The sequence below is a fragment of the Peromyscus californicus genome, unplaced genomic scaffold (assembly GCF_007827085.1).
Source record: "Peromyscus californicus insignis strain IS unplaced genomic scaffold, ASM782708v3 Scaffold_18__1_contigs__length_77618521, whole genome shotgun sequence".
Lineage (NCBI taxonomy): Eukaryota > Metazoa > Chordata > Mammalia > Rodentia > Cricetidae > Peromyscus > Peromyscus californicus.
In genome coordinates, this window is record NW_026294480.1 from 70,772,049 (window position 1) to 70,789,967 (window position 17,919).

General features: G+C 39.6%; 1 protein-coding gene across 4 annotated transcripts in view; it reads right to left on the reverse strand.

Annotated features, from left to right (window-relative positions):
- Positions 1 to 8,308: 8,308 nt before the first annotated feature.
- Positions 8,309 to 17,919, reverse strand: part of Cetn3 (centrin 3) — an 87,205-nt gene continuing 77,594 nt past the window's right edge. For all 4 annotated transcript variants that reach the window (XR_008219644.1, XR_008219643.1, XR_008219642.1 and 1 more), the window contains 2 exons: positions 17,059 to 17,170; positions 8,309 to 8,968 (listed from right to left, as the gene is read on the reverse strand). The gene's annotated coding sequence lies outside the window, so the exon portion shown is untranslated. The remainder of the gene's footprint in view (positions 8,969 to 17,058; positions 17,171 to 17,919) is intronic.

Here is a 17,919-nt window from a genome sequence, read left to right on the forward strand (position 1 = left end):
TGGTAGGCAGAGGAATTTAGCTGCTGATGCATGAGGAGCTGCTCTCTGGAAGTTGACAAAAATTAAGCACCTCTGTATGTGACAGATAAAACTCAAGAATGTAATGGACACAAGAAGCGTCCAAATTTGTCCTTTGCCATTGAAGACTACCTTAAGCAGTTCACATCTTATATTTGTTTTTGGTTTTTTTTGTTTTTGGTTTTTTTTTTCTGTTTCTGTGAGACCAAGTCTCACTCTGTAGCCTGAGCTAGGCTGATACTGTGTAGCCCAGGCTGGCATCAAATCCATCGCAATACTTCTGTGTAAGCTTCCAGGTGCTGATGATTACCAGCATGGGACACTCTGCCTGGCTAACTGTTTACATCTTGACCACTTTCTTCCACTTAGAGACCAAAAGCTATTTCATAGGATCATTATTTTCAGCAGCAGCATTTGCTCTTCCGTCATGAGCTATAGATTGTAAATTTTAAAACCAGTTCGCAAAAATACATTTCAACCTGCACTTTGCCCATTTATCTGCAACTCAGGTTCATATTGAGAACAGGAAGACATTTCCATAACCCAAAAAATTCTGGTAAAAGTTTATAACAAAGAGGATTATTTTGTTTTTCAAATATAGTGATGCCCACTGAATAGATTGATGGTTTTAAAATGTGTGCAATCATTAGAAAAAGGATTAAGATATTATTTAGTGGACACAAACCAACTTTTAGGAAGTCCATTCCCAAATATTATTTCTGAATTATGTAGCTTGACTAGTTACAGTGAACTCATGTACTAGAAACTTCTCATATATTTTCTTTGTCTGTATTTGAAATAATGCATGTCTACATGCAGCAGTTGAATTGAGCATGAAACCATAAAATATGATTTGATAGGGCTCATCTTAACAGCCCGACAGTGATCACTGTAAAGCCTCATATTCTCACTCACACATCCTTAGGGATGTAACAAGCATCAAGTTGTACTGACTGGTCATTTTTGCTATAGTCAAACAGAGCTCTGTATCAAGACTATAAAAATTCTCCAATCCCATGATTATCTCATGAAAAATGCAGAAAGTATATTTCTCACACATACCATATCTTTAAATCTCTCACAGAACCACAGTACATTATAAGGGTAAATGAAATGTTAATGCTACCCAATGTCTTTATGACTTAAAAAGAAAAAAATAAAACTGAAATGTAAGTGGATAGAAGGGTCAAATTACTTTGAATATCATTGTTGGAGGGTGGATTCTAAGCATAAAGAAAGCAAAGCCGCATCAGTACTTATTTAAGAGTTTATATTATTTGGGTTGTGGATGTAGTTCGATTAGTAAAGTGTTTGCTATGCAAGCAGAAGGGCCTACATTCAGTTCCCAGAACCCAAGTGAAAAGGCCTGGCAAGGTGGTGCATGCCTGTAGTCCCAGCTCTGAGGAGGCAGAGGCAGGTGGGTGGATCCCACACAGACAGGACTCTTCTGCCAGTATGTAACTGAAATGACCAGCTCTGTTTCCAGTGAGAGACTGTGTTTCCAATGTTAAGACAGAGAGCTATTGAGAAAGACATTAGACCATGGTCTCACCTCTGACTGGCATCTGCACATACATGTACACATGGGATACATGTACACAAACACATACAAATTAAACATAGGTTAAAAAATGATGCTGTAATAACCTACATCATTTACCTCCCTTGTGATGATTATTCCCTAGCAATTAGTCTCTGCTGCTAAATCAGAACCTCATTTCTTCAGCCATTCTCTTTCTAGTTCACTAATTTCTTTAATCACTCCAACTCAGCCACTCCAATTATCTGCCAAGCCAGCCCTCGAATCTAAGCCTGCTAATTGTTTACTTTCCTCTGCTTCTTCTGCCCTGAGACTGTTCAAGATTTCTGAACAGAAGTCAGATAACCACGCTGATTCGCCTCTACAAATCACTACCATATGTCTTTCCCCCAATTGTTTGTAACTTCCAAGACTGTAGTCAATGAATAAACACCAACAGCTGCCCACTTGTCAATCTGGAGTCTCTCCTGCCCCATCCCTTGATAACTGTTCCTCCCCTCTTTCTCCATTGTGATTTTTGTTCATTAGTAACCTTGGTCGTTGTGCAGATACTTCCTCTTCCTGGACTTTCTGGACTTGAGCTGTGGGCTGAATTGTTGTTATCTGTGCTTGGCATCTTTGATGAAATTCGTGTTTTACCCTGTAAAGCTAGGTCTCGGTCACTTTTGGTGCTCCATACTCATTGTGCTCGGAGGTAATCACTCAAAGGTATTTTGCACTTTTCACCAACTGGTAAGTTACTTCTTGATCAGGTGTGCTTTCTTCGTGGCTGTCTTCAGATTTCAAACATGATTCAGTCTAAGGCTTCAAAACTCATTTGGAAACTTTTACCAACCTGTTTGGATTTTACTAAGGTTCATCTATTTTCTCTCCCAAATAAATTCTTCTTTGGTCATCTTCCAAAGACTCTCTCACCTCTCCTTTGCAGTAGATGACCTAATTTATCAATCAGTCTCAAGTCAGTTCACAATGGTAAGGCTTTCACCTTCTTAAGAACTCATAGGCACACATCCCTTCTCTATAGTTGGATTAGGACCAGCATTGTGCCAGACCCATGCATTGTCCTGGCACTTGAAACCATCACAAGGTCCTTGGAATTATAACAGAAACAGAAATTGGTTCCAAACCTCAGCCATTTATCTGGTGATTTTAAAAATCAGATGGAAAACCTTAATGAAGGAAAGCATATGAAAGATTGAAGACATGAGGAAGGTAGATGAAGGGTACCAAGTTGTGCTCATAAGAATTCTCAAAAACTTTTAAAATACCAGTCAAGGTGTGAAAGCCACAATCAGTCACTCTGGAAAGACCGAAGCACACAAGCACCAGTGAGCAGAGCACAAATACCGAGGAGGATGACAAAGCAGTCGGAGGGTGGGAGTGGAGGCATTCCTCTCCTTATATGGGATGCACTTGCAGGCAGAGCAGAGCCTGTGATGACAGGGTAGAATGGATGGCATCGACTGAGCCAGGAAGCCGGAGCCAAGGCCTTTGCTCTCAAACACAGAAGAAAGGAAATGCCACCACATTGTTAGCAGAGTGTTCTTTTTTAAAAAGCAAGTCTAGGATTCCGTTGTCACACACACACTCTTATGCAATTCTCGCTGTGTTACCTCGGTGTTACATGCATGCAGCAGCATGCATTGATATTATCTAGGAAAGTTCTCCCACGGTAGGTACATTTGGTAACATGCGGGGCAGGTATGGGTAATAGTACAATAATAAAACTACTATTATATCTATCATTTCATCATAATGTTTATTGACAAAATGAGTGTTTAATTGTATAATGAGAAAAATTGGTGATACACAGTGTTTTATTATTATGTAGCATAATAATGAAAACTGTAAAATGCATTTTAACCTAATGTGATAGTCAATACTATAAAATAACATTTTTCATGAGCCGGTCAGTAAATTCCTTGTGTTCTCTTCACTCCTAATTCGTGACTAAGGTTCTGCATTGCTGGCTTCCCTCCTTGTGGCTAACGAAATTGTACCTAACCTACTCTCTTTAAGAACACTTTCCCCTCCGCCTTTGGCAATCTTGTATCCTTTCAAATTTTCAAATCTCAACAATTACAAAGTGGCCACATAAACAGAGACTAGGGATCTTAATCTTTTCATTCGGCTTCCTCAGAGCCACCCACTAAAGAAAGATAGGCTGTGACATCAGCAGTGCAGTGGTCCAGTATGCTTGAGATACTAAGATGACCAAGAAAGACCAAAGCAGAGCTACCAGAACAGTCTTCAGTTACAACAACAGGGGTGTTGGCATAAAAAGGAAATGGGCAAAAGAGGAAGGGAGAGTCCGACCGTGTTTACTTTGAAAACACGTACCACCTGTAAATAAGTGATCTTTACAAGAGAAGATGTTTGAAAGAAGGAGTCTTACATAGTTACTTCCCAAGTTACTTCTTCATTCTCATAGTCTTCATTTTCAACTGAGCTACGAAGATCTAAGTTGTCAACTAATAACATGAGCTTACCCAGATGCCATGTAAGGTCTGAGTCATGGAAAAGTACTATGTTCTATATTGGAGGATTTATCAAGGCAACTCCACATAGTTAAAAGGGAGGTTTATTGTGGGGGGGGGTAACTTACAGCCAGTAAAGGGGTTGGTTACAGGATCCAGGAGAGGTTAGGTGCAGTCCACCTGGGTTTTCTGGAGAATTATGCTGGGTCTACCATCCAGCATCCAAGATCATCAGGAACCAAGAGAGCTGGCAATCTGGATCTTGGGTCTTAAGGGCTCCCCTCTCAGCCCCACAGTTACCGGAAGCCTCACTGGGGGTAGAACTTCCAGGTCAAATGGAACAGCTACCCATTCTGGTCTGCTTTTCAAGGCTCTGGGTTTATTCAAGCAATAGGTATCTAACACAAAAAAAGTATCTGATGACTGCTCTAATACTACAGAACTATTGATCTTTTAGCATATAATATACCATAACTGTGAATTGATTAATGACTCTATACCATTCAGAATATGATCTACCCTGTAAAATGTTTCATATGAATATAAATGTATCTATGTAAATATAAGCAAATACATGATCTGTCTTCAGAAATATTATTGCTTAGTATTTTGAATTTCCTAATAGTAGGCATGGATTATATATCAATAGGACAGTTCTTTTGCTTTAATAAATTTTTGTTTCTGTCTTTACCACCTGTGGTGGCTTGAATGAGCTTATATGTTTGAATTCTTGGTCCCTAGTTAGTAGAACTATTTGGGAAGGATTAGGAGGCATAGCCTTGTTGGAGGAAGTGTGGTCTTGTTGGATGAAGTATGTCACTGGTGGTGAGATTTGAGGATTAAAAGCTCACACCAGGCCTTGTCTGTCTGCCTGCAACTTGCAGATATAACATGAGCTCTCAGCAACTGCTCCCACACCAAGCTTGCCTGCCACCAAGTTCTCTGTCATAATGGTTATAGACTAATACGCTGAAAATGTAAGCAAGCCCACAATCAAGTACTTCCTTTTATAAGTTCCCTTTGGCATTATGTTTCATTACATGGTAGGAAAGTAACTAAGACACGACCTTACTATCACATGATGTGTACAATTAAAACTGGAATAGCACTAATTAAGGAAGAATCGTATACTTCAAGAATAGTTAGCATGGAGCTATGACGTCAGTATCTCAGAAATATCAATGCAGAAACCATGGGAAAGCAGTATAGAAATGGGTTCAATACAATATTGACTTATGGGATTGCTGAGTTCAGAGTGAGTTCCCCTCTTGGTCTATCGATGCAGTCTCCATGTTCCTGGGACAGATACACATAGTTTAAGCAGAGTTCACTGAAGATCTAACATCACAACTTTTAACCTTAATAACTACAAGATGCTTTACATGTAGGTCACCAACAATGGCAAGACTGAACTCATGGGTGTCTGTAGACCACCCTGCATCTCCCTCACCATGAAGCAACTGGACCTGCTCTAACAGTCAGGTAACTAGATGCCTGTAATAAAAGCAGGTCAAAACTGAGATTGTCTGTCAACGCCTTTCACTAAGACAGCAGCAGAAGCTGTTTTACAAAAGCAAGTCTCAGTTTTGCGTTCCTTCCGGTCAGCCTCTTCCCACCACCAAAGCAATCCCTCCTGCCATGCTGCCCCTGTGGAGGGCTGCCACCCTGAATTCTCTGAGCAATTCCTGGGTCTGCTGGAGTTTGAATTTAAAATTTTCTAGAGGCCTGTGTGTCTTCCCGAAGAACTTATCTGTAAACAGACAGTAAGTTAAATCGAGGCAAAACTGTATCTCTCAGGAGGTTTTGTCTTAAACAGTTTCTACATGTTTTATTCTTGATAAAACTGCTTTGTCAGATACAAGCAGTAAAATTTTTAAATAACAATTGCAGACGACTGTAAATAAATAAGAAACAATAGAAACAAGTTCTTCCTCCAAATTAATAAATACACTTCGTGTTCCATTCCATCAGTTTAGTCACAGCTAAAAGATGCAGTGTCCAAGTAGCCATGAAAACAATAAGCATTCAATCTAAATGTGAAGCTTTTTATTGGCTACTTAGGGCTTTTTATTTCTTCTGGCTAATAAAGTGAAATTCAAATATTACGTTTGAAGCTAAATCATAAATCCATCAGAGAAGTTATTTCCCAAAATTCTAGCTTCCAAAATATATGGAAAATTGCCTAAAGGTAGACAAAGTTGTTGCTTTTATCACACTGAGCGTCTGAACCCCCAAGATGATTGATTTAACGAGGTTTGCACATTAGAAGCCTTTTCTTCTGTTACAATAAGAGGAAATCACAGGGAAGATTAATGCACTCCACATGGTGCCACTGTATTAAAATGTCTTTGAAATGTCTTCACTCCAGGAGCACTTCTTACTCATGCCAGTCGTCAGTGAAGTTGGTCTCAGGGTAAAGAATTTATTAGCTATGGCCGATGAGGCTGTGGTGTAGGAAATGTATACCTGCGATTCACCGACTTTCCAGAAGACATACAAGCCAATCAGTTTCCAAACAAAACTTGATTTCATGACTTGTCACAAGGAGAGCTAGCCTTTGAGATCCTTGCAAGTGAGGACACCCACTGGCCTACCACAATGTCTAGGATCTTGTCATAAACCGTACTGTTAGCAACTGGGAAGCAAAGTCCTACATCCTAGAATCCAAAGTCCTACATCGTGAGGATCCTCTCACACTTGAATCCTCAGGGACTCTGTCTCTGCTGTGTCAGTTTTCAGGCCTTGAATTCCCTCTTCTTCACAGGCAGAGAAAGAAATCATCTCAACACCTTATTTTAATAGCTGGGATGGTAACATATGCTGATTATATACCTCATTATCTATACCTCATTATGCCTGGACCTGTTCTTTCCCATAGCAGTCTGATTATATAAAAGAAGCAACTCAGAATATTTTATTAGCATACATTAGTTGTAACAAAATAATGGGCTTCACTTTGACATCTTCATGCATGCTTTTCACATGCTCTGATCACATTCACCCCATCATTATTTTCTTTTATCCTTCCTATCTCTGGCCCTCTTACTCTTCCCAAATAACCATCTTCTACTCTCATTCTTTTTTCCCATAGATTTTCCCCGTGAGAGAGAACACATGATATTTGCCTTTCTGGCCTTGCTGATTTGCCTAACATGCTGATCTCCAATCATTTCCCTACGAATAACATGATTTTGCTCCTTAAGCCTAAATATGCTCGCTCTCTCTCTCTCTCTCTCTCTCTCTCTCTCTCTCTCTCTCTCTCTCTCTCTCTCTCGTGTGTGTGTGTGTGTGTGTGTGTGTGTGTGTGTTGAGCTGTTTAGTTTGTGTCAACTTGACACAAGCCAGAGTCATCTGGGAAAAGGCAAGCTCAAATGAAAATAGGCCCATGTCAGATTGAGCTGTGAAGTCAAATCTTGGAGGCATGTTCTCAAGTAATGGTTAATGTGGAAGGACCTAGCCCATTGTGGACAATGTCATCCCTGGACAGTTTTTTTAAAAGTCCTGGGCGTTTTTTAAAAAGCAGTGTGGGTAAGCCATGGAGAGCAAGTCAGTAAACAGCAGTGTTCCACCACGCTGGTGAGTTTGTTGCTGCGGTGGTGGTGGCTGCTGTTGTGGCTGTTGTCGTGGTTGTTGATGTTGTGGTGGTTGTTGTTGCTGTTAACTTGAACACAAGCTGGATAATCTGAGAAGGAACCTCAGTTGAGAAAATGCTCCCATCAGATTAGCCTCAAACCTGCAGAGCATATTCTTGATTGACAGTTGACATAGAAGAACCCACCCACTATAGACAGTGCCATGCCTGGGCAGGTGGCCCTGGGTTGCATAACAAAGCAAACTGAAAGACAGGAAAAGCAAGCCAGGAAGCAGCATTCCTCCATGGCCTTTGCTTTACTTCCTGCTTTCATATTCCTGCCTCAACTCCCTACCCTGACTTCCCTTAAAAATAGGCTATGACCTGAGATCTGTAATAGGAAATGAACCCTTTCTTTTTTCCTTTGGCCATAGTGTGTTTATCACAATAACAGAAAGCAAGATAGAATATATATATATATATATATATATATATATATATATATGTGTGTGTGTGTGTGTGTGTGTGTGTGTGTGTGTGTGTTAGAATGCATACATTTCTGTGATATATATGAATATATATATATATATAATTTTATTTACACACATCCATAAAGGTCACATTTTTATGCACTCCTCCATTGAGGGGCATCTAGGCTGATTGTATAAATTAGCTATAGTGAAAAATACCACAATAAACAAGGATATTCAAGCATCTTTATTATGTGATAATGCTCATTTCTTTGTTTATATACCTAGAAGTATTGGATCTGGATCATATTATAGTTCCATTTTTAGTTTTTGAGGAGCCTTCATACTAATTTCTGTGGTAGCTTCTCTAACTACATTGCCACCAGCAATGTGGAAAGTGTGGAAAATTCTGTTCCATCCTCCACTCTCCTGCTTCCTACTCCCAACCACCACACCACTATATCTCCCCCATGTCACCCCCATGCCCATCCTGTGCCATAGCCTCATAAGTATTTGTTATTGTTTGTTTTCCTAAATATAGCTACTCTAACCTGGGACAGATGGAATTGCAATGTAGATTTGATTTTCTGGTGCCTAAAGATGTTAAACATTTTTTCATGCATTTATTTCCTATTGCGTGTCTTTTGAAAATTGTCTAATTTATTTGACAATCTAAAAAAAAAAAAAACCTTAACAACATGCATGAGAAATATTATTTTGAGTTGTAAGTCAAAGTTCTCCAAGAGACTCCCCAAACATCAGTCTGTTGCTATAGCCCTGGGTTGCCGCCCTCCCTGCCCCGAGACACGGAAGGTTAAGTCGCTGTTGCTGAAGACACCATGAACTTCAGACACAGGAACCAGGGGCCTTTGAGCAGAATTATTTTTTAAATCTATAAGGAAACACAACAGAAAAGTATGGTGATTAACACATAAACGAACACAATGAAAACAAGAAGTTGGAGAGATTGCTCAGTGGCCAAGTGCTCATGTGTGTGTCAGCACATGTATGTGTAACGCAAGGGATTTGTGTACATACATGTGGAGGCCTGAGGCTGCCGTAAGGAGTCTCAGTCACTCTCTACCTTACTTATTAAGGCAGGGCCTCTCAACTAAACCCTGAGCTCATTGATAAGGCTAGCTAGCTAGCTGGCCTGTTGGCTCCAGACATCTCCCCCTCCACCTTCTAGGCACTGAAATGATAAGCAGGCTGCCACGCCCACCAGACCTTTATTTGGGTGCAGGGAATCCGGACTCTGGTCCTCATACATGCATAAGCAACAAGTACTTTTACCATGAACCCATATCCCCAGCCCCACACGCAATTTTTTAACTACTTTCAAGGAAAAATCGCTACATCACAGACAAAACTAGTGTGTTAGCAGAGAAAGGCCATGCGAGCTATGTAGATCCTGAAATCACCTCATCTCCTTTTCCTTCATACGGCATCCCAGCCTTCCCCTTTATACAGTTATTTCTTCAAGCATTGTTATTACTTTACCAAGGTGTCCTTGCTGCCTAAGGTCTACCTCCAGGTATCATTTTCATGTACCCATCTGTGCTCATTGCCCCTGAGAAAACAGAAAGCAAAAATGCAAATAAAAAAGTATTGTCTTCTGTGTATAATAAAATGGACCATACGAAACTGACATGTTAGTGTGGGAAATACAGATACTTATTTATATTTAGATGCAGTGTGTATCACATATATGATTCATAGTGTATTTGTGTTTATCTTAGACTATTATAAATATATTTTAACTTTCTTTTATTTTGAACTTTGAGACTTCCTTTTGGCACCATGCAAAAGCCATATTCAAGGAGCCTGGAAATTTCTAAAAGAACCATAAAAGTGAATGGATGTGTGGATGGATATGCAGTTAGAGCGCATCAGCTGAAATCACAGAAGATAGCTCTTAAGCATAAGAGATAATTTACTGGAACTGGAGAGATGGTTCAGCGTTCAAGTGCTTACTTACTGCACAAATGCATGAAGCAGAGTTCCAACCCCCAACACCCGTGCCTGAGACCCCAGCACTTGGTGGCTGGATGGAGAGAACACCTCACTCTCACATACTCACAAAAAGAAGTAATTTACCTGAAGATTATTATACAGCATTTTGAAAAAAAATCAGAACAATTAGATCTTAGAAAAAGCATTAAGACAACTTCAAGATCTCATGAGCAAAACTGGCATCCTTAGAGGCCCCCCAAAGCATAGTAAACCCTGCATTCCCCTTTGAGATTTGAAGTTGAGATAATCTGACTAGCCTAGTGTAGCTCCAGGTTCTGTGAAACTCCATGCTCTTCAACTCTTCAAAGGCCTAAAGGCTAAACACCTAGTTGATCTATGACTGAGCCAATGTGAATGATGCCCTTGAGTTGAAAACTGTGATCTGATATTGGAGCCTGATGCCTGTTCCAGTAGAAAGAAGGGGTGAGATGAGGGTTCCCTCCCAAAGCTGGAGGCAGAAACAAAAGAGCACCCCAGAGCATGCATTTGTGTCTAGTGTTTAGGTGATCATGAGGTGATTTCTATGAGTAAAAATAACCAGGGAGACACCTATGTTCTTCACACTTACATTTTTTTCTCTTTGTGAACCCCACAAGAGAACATGCTTATAAGATCACTTCAGAGATGATTCTTACAATTTTTGTTTGAAGTATGATGTGAATACTAGCAGTCAGATCACAGGGATATTCACTATTTGTGGGGAAAATTATTCTCAGTGCTAAAAGGCAGCTCACATGCTTGTGTAGAAAAGCACTGGTCATATCCCCCACCGACCACATCCATTCATCAGTTACCAAGCTTCTCCCAGTCATGTATGTAAAACATGTACCCTATAGTCCTAACACTACTGCAGAAACCCTACATTTCAGGTAGATGGTGCCTGCCAGGGTAAAGTAGCTTTTATGAAGCTCCCACGCCTCCATGTCCACAAGTTTCGTCCAAACACTTGACAATGATAGGGGACCTGGTTTCCTGAACTTTCAGATCTGCCAATCCTTACCCCACAGTTTGTGAATACAACTAAAATAACCTAAATGGCTTAGGTTCAGACTATGATTTTTGCCTCTGCCATTGGATTACTACTTTTATGACCCTAAATATGTCATTTTTTCCTTTTGATATTGAAATTCTCTTATATGAAGAAGTGGTGGGAATAATGTTCCTGTCTCTCAGATTTACATGATTAAATAAGTTAGCATATACATACAATAGTAAAAAATCAACTAGATATCCTCCCAGATTCCCTGATATACATCAATGATGTATTTTACAATTACAGTTTTCACCCTTATCACATGTATACATATGCATGTGTATATTATATGGATATATGTATATAAGTTTCTCAGAACTTGGATTTTTGTCTTTCCCCCAAAATTGCATGTTTTACTGTCTTCTCCCACATAACACAACACATTCCCTTTGTTTAGATCCAACTTTTTTCTTCCTCACATACTTGCTTCACAGTCACTGTGATCTTTCATAAGCCAATCTTTTATAAGCATAAATATGTGAACAAACCAATGAAGAATCTGGCCTTAGGCTCTCAAGACATAACTCTTACATTGTGGCAAAAGGAACATCAAAGCATTAGGAGCATAAACTCACCCATCCTTTGAAGCTGTATGTAACTAGGGATTTAAAAAAAAATCCCTTATTCTGGAAAAATGATTTATCTATGCTAAAATTACTTTTTATGTATTCTTCTATGCTTACATCATATTATACAATTACCACAAAGAAATGCAAGTCACAGAAAAGATGACTTTGGTGTCAAGAGCTCTTCAACACATTCAGATGGGTCCTAGGGACAGTGTCATGAAAGGCCATTGAAGCAGGAGAAGGCAGTGACATGTTGAAGTCATATACAAGTCATAGTGTTGAGGTCACATACAAGGAATAACGGACTTGTATGAAATGTAAAAATACAGACTTAAAGAAACTTAAAAGTGATCAGAGTGCCAGTAAAGCTTAAAGTTTATGTGAATAAAGTCAAATAACTGATTAATGATCATAAATTAATGAGATAACGTGACATGAAGGTGGACAGTCCTGTTCCTGCTTCTTCAGTACAAAGAACATCTGAATTCATTTAAAAAAAAAAAACTAGTTTCTTCAACAATATAAATGAGAAGGTATTGTCATAGGTAAAAAGATATTTCAACAAATGTAACAAACAAAAATAGTGTGTTAACTGTGTCTTAGTTACTGTCCTATTGCTGTGAAGAGACACCATGACTAAAGGAACTTGTGAAAAGATGCATTTAAGTGGGGGCTTGCTTATAGTTTCAGAGGGTAAGTCTATTATCATCTTGGCAGGCAGCAGGAGGCAGGTATGGCACTGGAGCAGTAGCTGAGAGATTCCATCCTGATTTCACAGCAAGAGACCGAGAGAGAATTGTGTGATGTTTTGTTTGTGTTCTAACAGATAGAGCTCGCTTGGAGTCAGAGGGCAGACTAGCCACTAGTTAGCCATAGAGGTTTGGAGGACTGTAGAGAGAGGGACAGGAAGTGGTAAGGCAGGGCTGAGACAGAGGAACAAAAGAGGTAGGAAGCAACTGGCAGCTTTTCCCAGTTCTCAGATTTTTTAGGCTTTTACCCCAATATTTGACTCCTCATTAATTTTTTATTAATAAAGATTAATTAGATTAACGCTTCATCTGGCACTCAATGTGGATTGCCATATGTACACGGACATTTCCTGTCCTGACTGCCCTGTCCAAAACAATGAACTCAGAAGCTGAATATGAATTATAAATGCTCTGCCAATAGAATAGCTCAAGCTTGCTTCTAGCTAACTCTTACATTTTGAGTTAACCCATATTCCTTATTTACTCTCTGCCATATGGTGGTACCTTTATTAGCATGGCACATTTATCTCCTGCTCCTTCTGCATCTGGCTGGTGACTCCTGACTTCACCCTTCTTCTTCCCAGAATTCTCCTAGTCTGACTCTCGAGTTCAATCTCTTCCTGCCCAGCTATCAGCCAATCAGCTTTTTATTAGCAAATGAGAGTAATGCATATTCACAGCATACAGAAGGATTATCCCACAGCAGAGACTGGGCCTGGCATGGGCATTAGAACCTCAAAGCCCACCCCCAGTGACACATCTACTCCAACAAGGCCACACTTCCTAATCTTCCCAAACAGTTCCACTAACTGGAGACCAAGCATTCAAACATACTGGCCTTTAACAGTCATTTTTATTCAAACCACCACAGACTGAAATTTTTTTCCTTTAGCTAGTTAAAGAAAATTAGGCACATATTACTTCATAAGTAAGTCTAAGAAGCTGTATTTGACACGTGACAATAGTATTGTAGCTTTCCTTAGATGATAAAATAGCACCTTAAATATTATAAAATATAATACCTGATTTAAGATCCTCATGCAAAATAAAATTATAAAATAACTGTTGAAGCTGGATGGCGGGTACATGCTCAAAATTTTCTAAAACTGGAGGATTGTAGAGAGATGAAGAACACCTGAGATGAGAAATAATGTTGGCTCTTCTCATTTCACCTCACAGCATTGCTAAAGGTGTGAGGCACAGCAGAGAATGGAAGAGTACGGCAGTGATCCCATCCGGGCACCGCGTCCAGAAGTGTGAAGTACCCTACCTGGATTTTATTGTGCCGAGTAACAAGTGTCCCATCAGTTCATCTCATTTTAACATAGGCATTCTATCACAGCCAGTTACCACTGATACAACGTTAGAGAAATTATTTTATTGCCCTTAAATTATTGATTTTTAATTTAAAAAAGTAATTACAAGCCCTTTGAAACAAAATATTGTATGTTCACTATAAAGCAGAGTGGAGGGAACATATGGTCCAACTCATACTTTTCTTTCATGTCCCCATTTCCTCTTCTTCTCAAAGGCTGCCGGTATTAACACACATTTTTAATTATTTGGGCTTAAGTGTTTCTTGAACAGTTCTATTTTATATGGTGTTATTTGGAAGGACTTCTTAGTGAGTTTGTGTGGTGATGCATTTATTTGTACTCTCGTGTGGGACCTAATCCTTTTGGAAAAAGGAATTTTTTTTTATTTTAACCTCTATTTCACCAGACACTCCGTAAGCACTTATTTGTAGGTGACACTGATATTGATAAGAACAGCTGGACTCACAGAAACCTTTCCTAATTGCTCGCAAACTAAACTCCAGGTCTGCAAAATGTAATATTTTACCTTCCCCACCCCCACAGAAAATAACAATGGAGCACAAGCAAGGACACCAGCAGGTGTGCAGCATGCAAATGGCAAGCATGGGAGCTGAAGTGACTGACATTCTGAAGACATTTTCCAGCAAGATAAATTGTCAAAGCTGAGAACGTTGGAACAGCAGGGCACAGCAAAGAGGCATTACATCTTCACATTTCGAGTCATTTGGCTGTGCTCGGCAGAGTTCCTTATAAAACTTAGTAAAGAGAAATCTACATTAACCGTTGAGCCATCCATAGGGCTGCGTTTGGGAAGGAGAGAGGGCATATGTGCCCATCTGTTCCGGATCTAGCTACCTTCCCAACCTTGCCTCTCTTGTCATTTTTAGAATGTAAACATTTTGAATGTGGGGAGGAACCGGGTTCTGTGGTGTGTTCTGAACGGTTTCCAGCACTTTGAGCACTTAGAACATTTTTAAGGAATAACAACATTTTGCATTGGACTGGAGGGAATAGAACTTCCCCTTCATTTTCTAAAATGAGAATATCTTTTATTCACCAAAAGCTGTTCTTTGGCTGACCAATTTAGCAAAAGAATAAAGAACTCCCCCTCTCATGCTTAGAAGGGACCTGTTCTTAAACAATGAAATGGTAATTCAAGGAGACATGCAGTAGCAGTGAGCCAGTTTGTAAAAGGACTTTTCTGGACAAGAAAGAAGGTTTCAGAATGTAGGGGCTCAATTGGAAGCAGCCCTGATGCACATTCAGTGGGAAAAGTGTGCAGCTGGGCCAGGCATGGATAAAAGGAACAGAAATTGTTCTGGTTCCATATGCCTAAGTTTAAAAGTGGGCAGAGGTGTTGGTACTGTCTCCTGCAGTCTTCAAAGAAAGAGTTATAGTCGCTTCATTAAAAGAAAGTCAAGGTTTGGAAAGTCTCACTTGGCATTTACCCTATAGTTCTTGTCATTGAGATGTAAAGCAAAGGCAAGAAATAAAGTGACTGTGCATGGTTACAGCCAAAGACTGGAAACAATTCAAGTGGTCCCCAAGAGGGGACCAACAGAAGACTAACCTCATCCGTAGAGTAGGATGCAGTGGCAAAAGAGGGGGAGTTCTCTTCATAATCCTGGGACAGTGCGAATAGTGTGTTGCTAAGCTTACAAAATGGTAAGTGTAGTGGGAGGCTGGTTTCACAGCAAAGAAATATAAATATATTTCCACACATTAAATCCCTTCAGTAGCTACATGTTCGGGGTAAAAATTCAGGGACTGATCTTCAGGATGCAGTTATTCATAGCTTCTCGTTTTGGATTATGTTACCAGTAAAGTGTTTTTAATTAAGTCCCTTGTAAGCATTTATTAAAACTTGAGATTCATTAAGCAGGCCAAATTTCACCTTTAGAATAACTTTTTTAATGTCCTCTTCCAAGTCTTAGGAAAAGAAGGCAGTGCTATCTAAGCTGACTGCCTCTAAATAAACAAATAAAATAAAGCAGGTTAAAAATGTATATGTGCAATACACTACTTTTCCTTAAACAGCCAATAACCTGAATATATAAATATTTGAAATGGTGAGTTGCTAATGTAAAATGAAAGCTGTAACCTCAGGACTAGGGCTGAATCCACAAGGGAATGACTACAATTTGGAGGAATACAGTCCAACTAATAGGCAAAAAAAAAAAAAAAAAAAAAAGCATCTCCGATTGTGCCCACAGAGACTGTAAACAAGAAGTCAAGTTGAATGACAAACATTGTAAGCCCTCCACAGTGGAGGCTGCTTTATATGCTGCACTCCATTTGTGTCAGTAGCAGTCTTGTGCACAGAACATAGGGATGCTTCACCCAACAGCCCATTTCCACAGAAAATAAAAGTGTGGGAAGAAGGGCAGACATGCCAACTGCCGCTGGTTAAAATAAAACTGTTGGGAATTACGATCCAGTCAAAGAACCAGTACTACAGGCCTCCCGGGGAAGTTTAACCTAATCACTAAAACCATTTGTTGTCCTGTTTTCTGTTACTTCTCAATTATTCTGAAAGTCTGTGACTGCAGGAGCTGAGGAAATCATGATGTGTGAAGACAAAAGCCGTTCTCTTCCTCAGTAACAGAACACGAAATCTTCATAAACGTTCTTGCTTTCTTTTTACTCTATTGTTTTTAAAAGCTAAGGAGAGGACACTGCCTTTTATTATTTAAATGAAAACAATCCAATATTGTCCAAAAGAGTAATGGACAAATGATAAACACACTGGCATTATCGTACTGGTTATTTAATTTGTAGATGTTCGTCATGAATGTAAATCAGTGTAATATAGGCACTGTATTGTATAACAATGCATAATTCCATATTGTGGCCCACATAAAGCCCTTTCAGTCAGAAATAGCCTCTTTTAAAATTCAGGCAAAAATACCACTGGGAAGGTTGGAGTCTCTCCAAATGACTCACAGAAACATAAACACGCAATAATAATCTAAGTGTCACTTCAGCTCAGTGTCTGTGAGGTAGGAAACGCTAGAGTAAAAACAAGCAGAAAATGTGCTTTAACAAATTATTGTAAAATATCTTATTTTCTATGCACAACTTTTGGGCTTATCTTCAATCAATGATCTTTTATAGCATCCAGGCTAAAGCTCAGCACAGATGAGATCATTTCATTTGTGACATCATTATGTTTCGTATCAAAGTGCCCATCAGTAGTTACAACTCACAAAAAAGTAAAAGCATCGAGGTCTGGAGAGATGGGTCGGCTGTTAAAAGCACTGGCTGCCCTTTCAGGGGACCCCAGCTCAATTCCCAGTACCTACATGGCAGCTCAGAGCCGTGTGTAACTGTCGTCCCAGGAGGTCCAACACCCTCTTCTGGACCACTTGCACACTGCACACGCACGGTCCACAGACATACATGCAGGCAAAACACCTATGTACATAAAATGATATAAAAAAAAAGAGAGAATATTTTTCAGTCACCAAAGACATTTTTGTGATAATTTTGGTTATACTACTATAAGTGACAAAAAATCCAACAAAAATCCAATAAAAAAAAGTCAATGAGCAATCACACATCTTAATAGTTTGTTAGGACAATACCAAGTCCAGAACGGTAATTCTGGAGGGGATTTCTCCTTCAACACTTGCCGAATTCAGCCTGAAACAGGAAAGCTCTGTCAATGTAGGGGCATTAACAGCCCCTCTTTGTTGAGTGGCCCTAATTACTATGACTAATTACTCTTGCAATGGGTTTCTGCTTCCTACAGTAAGCCCCAAGCTACTAACAAGTGTTCCAAGGGAGTGGAGGATCAACTTTTCCAATCTGACAGTCTTCAAAATATCCAAAACATTGCTACCACAGGCCAGGGCTTAGGGGCTCCAAATCAAATATTTCACATCTTCGGAGTGTTTTCTTACAGCGTGCTTTATAGACTCCACAACCTCTCGAGTGCTTTTTAATTCTGTGTCCCAGTTAAGTTGGGACATTCAGGCCTCAATACAATACGAGTGTGGTCTAAGTGTGGGTAATGCCCTGCGTCCCTTGAAAGCCTGAATTTATATACCTTGAAGTCACATGACTTTTCCCCATGTTTAATTTATGATTAGACATAATGTGATTCTTTTTGTTTTTAGTACTACTTAACTCTCATAGGACTTTTTACATTAACACCTGAAAAT